Here is a 12,175-nt window from a genome sequence, read left to right on the forward strand (position 1 = left end):
ATCAGGGCCATGGACAGGGAGACAGCCATTGTGTGTGTGTGTCTCACCAAGCCAACCTCATTCTCCTGGGGAATTCCACCAGGCTCACTGTTGTGGTTATCTTGCCTGAGAAGATGAAGAAATAAAGGAGAGCAAGGGTCAGCCTTGTAGCAACTGTGAGGACTGAGAAGTACAAAGAGGGACTGACTGCCTCGCACTGGACGGCCGGGCCTGGCCACTCTCCATTGAAGTCCTAGCGTGAGGAAACATGGTTTCCCCGAGGCAGATAAGGGGATTGGGACCAATCCTAAAGAAGCGTCTGTATGCTTGAGAAAATTTTGGAAGTCAGTAAGTCCAGGAGAAATCAGCCCCCATTTTGGGCGAAAAGGAACAGTGAGGAACAGGTAGACTGGCAGGGTGGGTAGGGGAGAATAATTACTAATAGCAGTAGTAATAATAGCAAGTAAACACTATTATAATAATAACAGTAATAATAGCAAACAAACAATTGTTACAAAGACTAAATGAGTTAGTACATGTGAATGCTTAAAACAAGCGCTGTTTTAAGCATTTATTTGCATTAACTCATTTAATCTTTATAACAATCCTGTGAGGCAGCACCGTGGCTATAAAATACGGCTGCCAATTTTTTGACACTCCTCCCTTCAAAAGGGGAGGTCTAATTCTCTTCCCTTTGAATATGGGCTGGACTTGCTGACTTTCTTCTAATGAAAAGAAAGTAGCAGAAGAGATGTTGTGTGACTTCAAAGCCTAGGTTATTAAAAGGATACAGCTTCTGTTTGGCTCTCTGTGTTGTATCTCCTGCTCTGGGAAGAGGCAACCACCATGTTGAGAGGACACTGAAGCAAGCCACTCAGGGGAAAACTGAGGCCTCCTGGCAACAGCTACAGGTCCAGTGCTTCCTCTGAAAATCTCTCTGTGGAGATCATCTAACTTGTAATATCTGACAAGTACCAACTTGTCAGTCATGTGAGTGAGCGAACTTGGAAGCACCTCTTCCAGTCCCAGTCAGGACTTTAGATGACTGAAGCCCTGATTGACATCTGACTAATCCTCGTGAGAAACCTCAGGATGGACTTGTCCAGCTAAGCTACTCCTGAATACCTGACTCACAGAAGCTGAAAGATAATAAATATTTATTGTTGTTTTTAGCCACTAAGCTTTGGAGTAATTTGTTTCACAGCAGTAGATAAACCACGGCCAAACCAAATCAGTTGTCGTTGAGTCTATTCTGACGCATGGTGACCCCATATGTTGCAGAGTAGAACCGTGCACTATGGGGTTTTCAGAGCTGTGACCTTTTGGAAGCAGATCATTAGGACTTTCTTCTGTGCTGCTGCTGAGTGGGTTCGAACCACCAACCTTTCAGTTAGTAGTAGAGCACTTAGTCGTTTGCACCACCCAGGAACTCTCACAGCAGTAAATAACTCACGCAAGTTGGTACTTTTATTATCCCCATTTTACAGATGTGGAAACTGATGCACAGAGAAATTATGAAATTTGCTTGTGGGTATAGTAAGTATGATTTGAAACCAGGCAGTCTGGCTCCAAGGTCCATGCTCTTAACCACCATGAACCCGTCAAGACTCAGAATCACAAGAAAACGGAATGCTGTCGTACATGAGTAGGGCTCAGGGAACTCAGCAGTGGTTCCTATAGTTTGACTGCCCTTGGGTCCTGCCCCTTTTATCAGGTGGGTCTACAGTCTTCCTGCCAAAACTGTGAGTTACCAGAAGAAGCGCTTCCAGTGAATTTCTTTTCTGCTTAAGCTAGTAGAATTATTTCCTGTTGCTAGTCACCCAGAAACCAAATCAATGAAAACCCTAGCACCCCTCTTCCTCATTCTTTTAAAGGCTGTCTTTATTTTAATCAGTCCAGGAGCGGGGTGGAAGCCTTGGGTGATGCAAACAGTTAACACACTTGGCTACTAACCAAAAGGCTGGAAGTTTGAGTCCACATAGAGGTGCCTTGGAAGAAAGACTGGCAATCGGCTTCTGAAAAATCAGCTGTTGAAAGCATTATGGAGCAGAGTTCTGCTCCGGCACACATGGAGTCACCATGAGTTGAAGTCCACTTGACACAACCAGTTTTTGGAATGGGCTGTAAACATAGGGTGGGGAAGGGGCCAGATTACCCCAACACAGGAGCTCAAATTCATAAAAGGGACCTTGGTGACCTCCATGTTCTATTCCTCCAAGGAGAAGTGCAAATCCCAAATATGAAATTTTAATCTCAGTAAAGGAAGTGGTACAGGGATGGTCCATTTGTGTTTAAGTGGCAGTTTTTCTCTGTGACTGCTTCTCGGCCAGGAGCCACACTGCCCAGCTTAGTAAGGAAAGGGTTCCCTTCAACACACACCAACTGATTAAGTACTGCATGCCAGACATGGCGCTCAGCCCTAGAAATGCCAAGGCGGGAGGTGAGTGACACCAGCACAAGCCCAGAAGAGCCTTAGCAGTTGAATAAGTGGCCTCACTGAAATTCAGCTTGTCCCAAGGAGACCATTGGTCAAGGTCTTGCACAGTGTTGCACGATTCCTCTTGCATCACTTTTTTTTTTTTTTTGGCTTCTTTACTCTTTCTATGTTTCTGATTACAAAAGAGGAACAATTGGAAAATGCAAGAAATAACTCAGAGAAAGCAAATATATCTATCATTCTTCCACACAGAGATAACCCTGTGCGATGTTGTTGCATAGCCTGTCAGTGTTTTCCCTGTGCAACTGGGGCTGTCTGTGTGCACAGGGTATTTTACAAAATGGAGGTCTTGACGCACACGCTATTTTGCAATACGTATTTTAAAAAAATGTTCCCCAGCACATAATTTTCTATTCTGTCCTTCAGTTCCCTTAATGCACGTGTCTTTTCCAGGATGTATTTAGTGTCTTAGGCTGGGTTCTCTAGAGAAGCAAAATCAGTGAAGCATGTGTATATATATATACAGAGAGAGAGAGAGAGATTTATCCCAAGGAAACAGCTCGTATGTTTGTAGAGGCTGGCAAGTCCCAAGTCTGTGGGTCAGGCTGGGGGCTTTTCCTGACTCATGTAGCTGCAGATCAACAGGTCAGACAGCAGGCTGCTGGCTCAGGGCTGTGAAGGCTGACAAATCCAAGATTGGCAGGCAATATGGCAGGCTGCTGGCTCAAGTCCCAAGAAATGGAGGTCAGATGATGACAAGCTGGATGCAGGATCCAGAGCAAGCGAGAGAGCTTTACCAGAACATAGATATATATTGTATGCAGGCCACACTTCTGAGGAAACTCCCCTTACAACTGATTGGCTTATCACATCAGATCATATCACGGAGGATGACTACATCATTACTTAACTGCCAAACTACATCATTACATAACTGCCAAACCACTGAGAATCACGGCTCAGCCAAGATGGTACACAACCTTAACCACCTCAGTGTGTCTCTTACTGCCCAGAGCATGGCTGCAAGGTGGAAGGAAATAGCTATAAACCACAAAAACCCTCCAGCAATGGCTCTTAAAAACCTGTCCATGTTAAGCAGCCCTGGTGGCACATTGGCTAAGGGCTTAACTGCTAAAAGAGAGGTCAGCAGTTTGAACCCACCAGCCACTTTGCAGAAGAAAGACCTGGCAATTTGTTTCTGTAAACATCACAACCAAAAAAGCCGTATGGGGCAGTTCTACTCTGTCACATGGGGTTACTACGAGCCTGCATCGACTCGCCAACAACCAACAAGAAAGTGAGATTAGAAAATATAAACCACAAAAAACATATTTTTTACAAGGCTAATTATATTTACTTTTAATTCCAAGATTATGTCCCGCTTATCTTTTCATTAAAATTCTTTTTCTTTTAGAACATTGTGTTTGTGGCAGTTCTTTAAAAAAAATAAGCTTGCTTGGCAAAATAAAACCTTGGCAACCCTGTGTGAGTCCTTAAGATTTATAATAGTAAAGTATCCTGAGCTGGCAGCCCTGCAGCCTGGGAACTACCGCTCTAGGTCTCCGGGAGAGCTTAGCCAAGAGGCACCAGCCTAGCAAGAGGAGATAAGGACATATCTGTACAAGAAAAGACTTTATAATTCTAAAGCTCTTTCATGGTCATGCTCTTATCTCACCCTGATGCCAGTTCTCCAAGGCAGGTAGTATGGTTCCGATTTTACAGATGAAGCAGCAAAATGGTTCAGTGTGGCAAAGGGAGAGGGCTCAGCTCACATGGGTTCCTGATTCCCAACCCAGTGACCTCGGAGGGGCTCTTCCCCGAGCTGCAGCTTTGGGAGGACACTGGGTCTCACACTGGGTATAGTATAGATGTCACCCTCAGAATCACACTTAGTGGAACATTCTGGGATTCCACTTCAGGAGCAGCAAAGCTACAAAGCACTTAAGTGACCAGAAACCCAGGCCTGAGCTGGGGTCCTCTGCTGCTCCTGCTCTTCCCTTCGCGCTTGGGGCTGTGTGCTTACTGCTCCGCCAGTGCCCATGGGGCTGCAGACTAGGCACGAGCATTAGCAGCCATAAGCCTTGCAATGAACAACCGCAGGAAATCCCTGGGCATGTGGGTGGCCATGTCCATGGTTTGATTCCTGGGTCTGCAGATTGCTGGCTGTCCTCCCTTGGGCACGTGAATTCACTTCTATGGATCATTGGTTCCTCATCTGTAAAATGGGGATAGTAATCTCTCTCTCACAGGCTTGTGTAAAAATAACATAAGATAATGAATGTCAGGCTCTTCGCATGGTGACTGGCACATTTGTTGTTGCCATGGCAACCCTAAATCTAATGGAGTAAGACATCGCCGGGTCCTGACAGCCTCATCATCATTGGTATGTTTGAATCCATTGTTGCAGCTCTTGTGTCTGTTCATCTCACCGAGCGTTTCCTCATTTTTGCTGACCCTCTACCTTCCCAACATGATGTCCTTTTCGAGTGATTGCTCTTTCCTAATGACATGTCCAAAGTAAGAAAGCGGAAGTATCATTGGCCCTGCTTCTAAAGAAAATTTTGGCTGTTTCCTCTAAGACTGATTTGTTCATTCTTTTGGCAGTCCACCGTGTAGTCAACATTTTTCACCAACAACACAGTTCGAGTGCATCACTTGGGCCTAGCACATAGTAAGGGCGCAATAAATGTAAAACTACGGGGGATTTTGTTGGTTTCGTTTTGCACCTAGCACATAGTACTTAATAAATATTTTTAATAATAGACGGATTAATGAAAAGCGAATTTTGAAGATTTGTGTTTCTCTCCCCCCCCTACGCCCCCGCCCCAGTATCTCCCTCTGTTATCTATGGCGTGGTCCTCAGGAGGCTGCTGTGAAAATCTCTACAGAATACCCAAGGCAGGGGGAGAAAGCCATCACCATGCTTTCATGCTACATCCCCACCAAAAAAGAAAGTAGAAATTGAAAGTGGGGCTAAGGAAATGGTTCACAGAAGAAGTCAGTTTTGAAAGAAGAACGATTTGTTGTAGAATACGTTCAGAGCGTGGGGTTCTTCTTTTCCTGGCAAACATGAGCCTAGGAACATGTAGGTTCCAAGAGGAGAGAGATGTCGCAGCCGAGGGTGAGTCCCATGAGGGCCGCAGTCACCTGAATGCACTCAGTGGTCCACTGGCTCAGCATGTTCTGTGTTTATTACCCAGTGGCTGATAGGCAGCTTCCTGGAGGAAGGGCTCCAGGGATGCTTGAGAACTGCTGGAGACTTGGCAGCATTAGGACCATCAGAGACTAAGGAGGTAGGTTCATGGACGTGCTGGAACGGAGAGAGCTGGACCTCCAAACGAGAGCTGAACAAAAGGGGCTCTAATAGGGTCCTACTAGTAGTAGAACCCCCACCAGCCAGGTTCTTGGCCAAGAGTCAGGGGAGGCTTTGAAAAGCTGCTCCACACTGCCCCCTCGTGGTATTCGTTTATAGTGAACATTGTCCTTCCAGGTTCAGATTATCTGTTGTCCGTCCGTCGGTTCGTCCCTCCGTCGGTCCGTCCGTCCGTCCATCCACCTTTCCTTCCCTCCATCTCTCCCTCTCTACCTTTCTTTCTTCCTTCCACTCAAAAACACTGATTAGACACTCTTCCAGGTGCTGAGGACACCTTAGTGAAAATGGGAAGCTAAGAAAAATAGCTGAATACGGGATCACAGAGAAAAAAATGTTTTGGACAAAGTGCCATTGGAGATGAGCAGGGCAATAGATGATGCTCCTGGGGGGATTCGGAGCAGGATGCACAAGGAGCTGGTCATTGAGCAAACAGGCACTGAGTGCAATACAGAAACTGGGAGAGCCTGGGCTCAGGGCCAGGGTGGGGGTTGGCAAATACAAACACAGGCAGTGGTTGGAAATTGCTAGAAGGCAATGTGTAAGACCTGGGAAAGTTGAGGAAGAAGCGAATAATTCCCACCCATAATTTCATTCCCCTCTTCCAGGCCTGTGGCGTTCCTGATGGGCTTGGTCACCTGGGATGTGGGGCAGGAATAGCTCTGTGGAATTGCCATTAACTAATTCCTTTTCTAAGATTGAAACCCATTGGTGCAGTTTCTCAACTCTTTCCCCCAAAAAATATATTTCATCTGGGGAAAGACCAAAACCCAACGCTTCAAACAAAATTACTTCTGTCCTTGCATCCTAGGTTTGGTGACTGAATTCATCTTTGAGGTCTTTTTTTTTTTTTTTAATTGTACTTTAGGTGAAGGTTTACAGAACTAGCTTCTCATTAAACAGCTAGTACACATATTGTTTTATGACATTGGTTAACAATCCCACGACATGTCGACACTCTCCCTCCTTGACTTTAGGTTCCCTATTACCAGCTTTCCTGTCCCCTCCTGCCTTCTTGTCCTTGCGCCTGGGCTGGTGTTCCCCTTTAGTCTCATTTTGTTTTATAGGCCTGTCTAATCTTTGGATGAAAGGTGAACCTTGGGAGTGACTTCATTATTGAGCTAAAAGGGCTTCTGGGGGCCATACTCTCGGGGTTTCTCCAGTCTTTGTCAGGCCAGTGAGTGTGGTCTTTTTTTGTGAGTTAGAATTTTGTTCTACATTTTTCTCCAGCTCTGTCTGGGACCCTCTATTGTGATCCCTGTCAGTCTGGTGGAGGCCTTGGTAATTGTGGCCTATTAGTCCTTTGGACTAATCTTTCCCTATGTCTTTAGTTTTCTTCATTCTCCCTTGCTCCCGAAGAGGTGAGACCAGTGGAGTATCTTAGATGGCCGCTCTCAAGCTTTTAAGACCCCACACGTTACTCACCAAAATAGAATGTTGAACATTTTCTTTACCAACTATGTTATGCCATTTGAGCTAGATGTTCCCTGATGGCCCCCACAGACCTCAGTCCAGAAATTCCGTGCCTCAGGGAGTTTGGATGTGTCTATGGAGCTTCCATACCACTGCTTTGTACAAGTTGTGCTGGATTCCCCAGTATTGTGTTCTGTCTTGCCCTTCACCAAAGTTATCACTTATCCATTGTCTATTTAGTGTTTTTCCATGCCCACCCCTCATCTTTGAGATTATTTTAATGGGTCTTTTATTTCTGCTAAAGGAAGAGCAGTGTTCAGTCCTAAGGAGAGAGGATGTGACAAGTCAGAGCCAAATTGCTGTGTCCATTAGGAGAAAGTATGGGTTGGCACATCTCTGAGGCGTGTGTCAGCTCTTCCTTGTGGAGGAGGGCAGGGGGAGAAAGGGGCTTGGGTCTCGAGCAATGCCAACCTGAAAGAGCACAGTCACAGGAGAAGGAGGCCACATGGTTCTTGGAGCTGCCATTTGGACTGAGAAGTGCCAAGCCACAGTCAATCTGAGGGGACTGGTCTCCCTGCTGCCAGGGTAGGGGGTTGAACGGCAGTTCTTTGGATTTTAAAAACTAAGAGCACCCTGGAAGTGAAAACTTGAGTCATGGATTCTCTGCCTATTTCATACACACACACACACACACACACACACACACACACACACACGGAAATGCTGCTGTGGGGATATATATCACACTTGATGGCTGACCTTTAGTACTCCATCCTGTGACTGGGAAATTGGCCACATTATGAGTCCCGCCTCCCCACGGTAAAGCCACAGTGGCTTTCCCAGCCCCCTTGCAGACTTAGGCTTAGCGTATCAGACACACCTGTGACAGACGTGGCTTTGCAGGAGAGGACGTGAGAAGCTGGTCAGAATCCATTCTCAGGCAAGAGCTTAGGGCCCAGTGGTGGGGTTCCTGGCATCCACTGTCCAGCACTGATGGCATGAGCCCCCCATTGGTGTCGGTACCCCGGGTAGTGACAGCCAGCACAAGACTGGAGCAGCCCCCACTGGGTAGACATTGCACTAGGCTGGGATGTCCCCAGGTCCAATTCTCTGGCCTTCCCTTCAGAGACACTGTGAACTACATAATATCCTCTCCTGTCTAATCCAGCTTCAGTGAGTTCATGCATGTGTTTAAATTTTGCTTGTCCCATGGCAATGTTTTACTCAGCTGCAGAGCCCTCTGGCCTGGCTTCATCACACTCCCAACTCACTGGACTAACAATTAGCCTTAACTGAGTTTTTTGTGCACCAGGTGCCATGTCCTTTCCTTATAAAAGAGATGCAGGAAGGAGGCTGGAGAGCCTGGCTAACTTTCTCTTAGTTTACTTTCCCTCTCCCAAAACTGCATTGCAAAATCAGCCATTTCTGCCCTGCCAGTAACTTCACCTTCCCTTCCTCCTCTCTTGCAATTCCTATCGGTTCTCACAATTGCCAACAAAGCAGTTTTCCCACAGGCCCAGCAACACCTGGCATCTCAAGTGGGGCTCCGAGGGAGTATGTGGGTATGTGGTGTGTGTGAGCTGTGGGGCCAGGCCTCCCACTGCCTGACCACAAATTCCAAAATAGCTGCTCCCTGCCCATGAAGTTGCTGACGGTGTTTTCTCTTTTCTCTTAACCTGAGATATATGAATCTGTTGTTGTTGTTACGTGCCATCTAATCGATTTCAATTCATAGCAACCCTATGTGACAGGGAAACCCTGGTGGTGTAGTGGTTAAGTGCTACAGTTGCTAACCAAAGGGTCAGCAGTTCGAATCCGCCAGGTGCTCCTTGGAAACTCTATGGGGCAGTTCTACTCTGTCCTATAGGGTTGCTATGAGTTGGAATCGACTCAACAGCACTGGGTTTGGCTTTTGGTTTGGTTCTATGTGACAGAGCAGAACCATCCCATAGGGTTTTCTAGGCTGTAATCTTTATGGGAGCAGATCACCAGGTCTTTCTCCAGCAGAGGTGCTGGGTGGGTTCGAATCGCTAACCTTTTGTTTAACAGCTGAGTGCTTACCCGTTGGGCCAGGAGGACTCTTTTACAGGACTCTAGCCCTTGAATTTGTATGCGTGGAGTGGCCTTTTTTTCTTTCTCTTTCTTCTCTTTTTGGAGGGGAGGGGAATGAGATTTTCTGAATTCAGCCTTTCTGAACTCCTAAAAATACTAGCTACCATTTGCTGACCCCTCACTACGTGACAAGCATTTTACATGCATTGATTCATGTAAGTTTCACAAAAGTTCTGTGTAGGAAGTGAGCATTATCGTTAGCCCCATTTTACAGATAAGAAAACAGACTAGACAGTATAGTCTAGAATCTTTTGATTACAACTAACAGAAATCCAACTCAATCATAAAACAAAAAGAAAGAAAGAGGAGGAGGAAGAGGAGAAGAAAGAGGAGGAGGAAAAGAAAGAAAGAAAGAAATATCTTGGTTCAGGTAAACAAAAAATGCCAGCTTTAGGCACACCTGGATCCAGGTACACAAACAACTTGGAGCTTCTGCCTCTGTATCCGTTTTCCTCTGAATTGTCTTTGTTTCAGGCAGCACATCCCCCAACAGGAGGGCAGAGGCCGCAGCAGCTCTTGCCTCCTTCCCACCAACTCAGCAAACCAAGAGGAAGGCGAGCACCTCTTTTCCGACACTGTTGGCAGGATTCCCAAGGATGGCTCCCATTGGCCAGGTTGGAGTCCCATGCCAATTCCTCAAATCTGAACTGAGGGAGGGCTAGCTTCCCAGAGAAGAGTCAGAGTGCTGAGCCCATGAGCTAAAACAACAAGGTGGGAAGAGGGTGGTCCCTAACAGAACAGGAAGTCACATAGAAAGCGGGTATGCCAAATTCAAAGCCAGGCGTGACTTGGACTTCATCTACAATCTACGAATGGCCCAGGAGATCCGATTTCCGGTCCTGGTTTTGTCTCTAATTGACTGGGCTGCTCGTATGAATGTAACCACTTTGACCCTCAGTTCTCCTGTTAGCAAAATGTAAATAAATAATAATACCTGCTCAATCTCCCTCATTGACTTGTTGTAGGTATCAAATTAGACCTTAAGTTAAAAAACACTTTGAAGAGCCAAATGCAGACTATGTTATTCCTATGTATACCTTCCATTTTGTTGAAATCAGCTTAAAATTCTCTGTATTTTCTTTATTCCCTTTTTAAAAATCCATTAAGAAAGGAACGCATAATATAAACAATTTAAAAACAAAGAGAAGAAAATGAAAAAAAAAAGAAAACAAAAATCGGTCATAATCTCACCATCTTTAGAGCTTGGTTGCTAAGCAAAAAAGGTCAGCAGTTCGAATCTACCATCTGCTCCTTGGAAACCCTACCGGCAGTTCTACTCTGCCCTATAGGGTCACTATGAGTTGAAATCAACTCTATGGCAATGGGTTTGGTTTTTGGTTTATTAACATTTTAGGAGCCCTGGTGGCACAGAGGTTAAGAGCTCAGGCTGCTAACCAAAAGGTCGGCAGTTCGAATCCACCAGCCACTCCTTGGAAATCCTGTGGGGGCAGTTCTACTCTGTCTTATAGGGTCGCTATGAGCTGGAATGGACTTGATGGCAACAGGTGTATTAACATTTTGGTATTATTGCTTTCTTGTCTCTTTTCCTGTGTGCCTGGTTGGGTTTTTTAAAAAATTTTTATAAAAGCGGTTTAAAACTATAATACTCTTTTAAAACCTGCTTTCCCCCTATAAATAATATTGCAAATATTCTATGTGGCATTAAATATTGTTCTACATCAATTTAATAGCAGGGTGATCTCCATGAGTCGGAGCTGGCCTGATGGAAACTGATAACAACATGATCTTCCATTATTTATTTAAAAAAAAAAAAAACTCCTCCTGTTAGACATTAAATTGTCTCTAATTTCTCCCTATTATCAAAAAAACTACGAAAAACATCTTAGTAACTAAATATTTGTCCATATTGGTGGCTATTTCCTTAGAAATACTCCTAGATACGAAATTTCTGGGTCAAAGATTTTTCAGAATTCTAAGAAATTTGGTATCTATTGCAAGTCCAGAAAGGCTGCACCAAATTATACCCCCGTGAGTGGCAGACGCACACCCATTCCTGCATCCTCTATAATAGGAGGGATTCTCATGTTTTACAACTTTGGTATCCTTTTTTTTTTTTTTAATTTAGATCCATGGTTGCTTCCCCTTGATTACGTGCCGTTGCTAGGGCTTCTCCTCCCTGCTTGAGAGCGTCAGCCAGCCAGAGTTCTGAGCCTTGGCACCTTGGAAAGTCTTCCCAGTTATAGAGATTGCAGGGCTAGCAATCAGAACACCGAAGTTCACATCCTACAACCACATTGTGAAACTATGTGATTTGATAAGTCACTTGATTTCACTGAGCTACCGTGTCCGTATCTGCTTACTAAAGAACAAATGAAAAATGAGTGTGAAAGTCATTTATAAGAGGTATGGTGGTGCACAGATGTGAGGGATGCTTAGCAGTTTGCTCCTTCAGATTTGCTCACTATGGTATCCAGTCTTCAAGATGGCCCCCAAAGAAAGACACTACCTGGTAGCCATTCCCTTTCGTGCAGTCCTCTCCCCTTGAATCTAGGCTGGTCCTGTGTCCCATTTTAGCTAATAGAATGTAGCAGAAGTGATGCTCAAGCCAGGTCATAAGACTATCTGAAACTGCGTGACAGACTCCAAGAATCACCCAGCTGAGCCCAACTAATTTACAAAACCATGAGCAGTAATGACACATTTTTGTTTTACACCACTGAGTTTTGGGGTGTGTTGCTATACACTGGTGGATAAGCAAAACAGCCACCAAATTTGCCTCTAATTCCTAAATCCAGGTGCAAGTCTCAAGCAAAGTAGTTGTCTTTGGAATCAGACTGCCTGGTATTGAGTTTTTGCCACCATCCTCTTAGAAGCTGTGTGACCTGGTAAATTATTAAACCCTC

Source organism: Loxodonta africana, chromosome 16 (genome assembly GCF_030014295.1).
Source record: "Loxodonta africana isolate mLoxAfr1 chromosome 16, mLoxAfr1.hap2, whole genome shotgun sequence".
Lineage (NCBI taxonomy): Eukaryota > Metazoa > Chordata > Mammalia > Proboscidea > Elephantidae > Loxodonta > Loxodonta africana.